Below are 860 nucleotides of genomic sequence, written 5' to 3' on the forward strand. Positions count from 1 at the left end.
TTTGAAAAATCCTGGAGGTGAGGAATATGGGTAATTATCTGGAGTCGTGTGACTGTTGAGTGCTCGATAATCCCCGCAAGGGCGCCAGTCACCTGCTGACTTTTTAGGTACCATGTGGAGTGGCGATGACCAATTACTGTCGGAGGGTCGAATAATGCCCAAGTCCAACATGTGCTGAAATTCTTGCTTGGCGACTTTCAGACGATCAGGTTTGAGTCTGCATGGGCGCGTGCTCACAGGAGGTCTTCTGCTTTGGATGTGGTGGGTAACATCGTGTGTAACCTTGTCGTTGCTAAAAACAGGACGAGTTATATCAGGAAAACCCTTTTAAGTCTGTGTATGAGTTCGTAGCATCCTTCAATATGACCAGGCTTATCTCCATCGTTCTATTAATCTTCTCTTGCACGGTAAGTCCAGTGCTATTGTCGATTAATTTGCTGCGTTTGACCTCCACAAGTATGCCAAAATGATGCAAGAAATCTGCTCCCAAAATTGGAATGGGCAGTTTCGCAATAGTAAAAATCCATTGGAAGGTGTGTCGGAGTCCCATGTTTAACCTTAACGATTTCTCTCCAAAGGTCGGAATAGATGAGTGATTCACGGCTTGTAGACAGAAAGTCGACTGGGGTTGTTTCTCTTTCACCAGTTCCTTGGGGATTATGCTGACTTCTGCACCGGTATCAATGAGAGATCGTGTACCAGTGTTCTTGTCTGTGACGTAAAAGGTGCGACAAATGTGGTTTCTGCCAGGGGTATCGGTCGCCCTTACCGCCTGGCCTCGCCATTTCCCACTTGTTTATCGTTCTTCAGGAAAGAGCAAGGCTTGTGGCATCGGAAAGCTTTTTACCGTAACGTGCGTA

This window comes from Euprymna scolopes, chromosome 19 (genome assembly GCF_053919585.1).
Source record: "Euprymna scolopes isolate OS-2025 chromosome 19, ASM5391958v1, whole genome shotgun sequence".
In the NCBI taxonomy this organism is placed as follows: Eukaryota; Metazoa; Mollusca; class Cephalopoda; order Sepiida; family Sepiolidae; genus Euprymna; species Euprymna scolopes.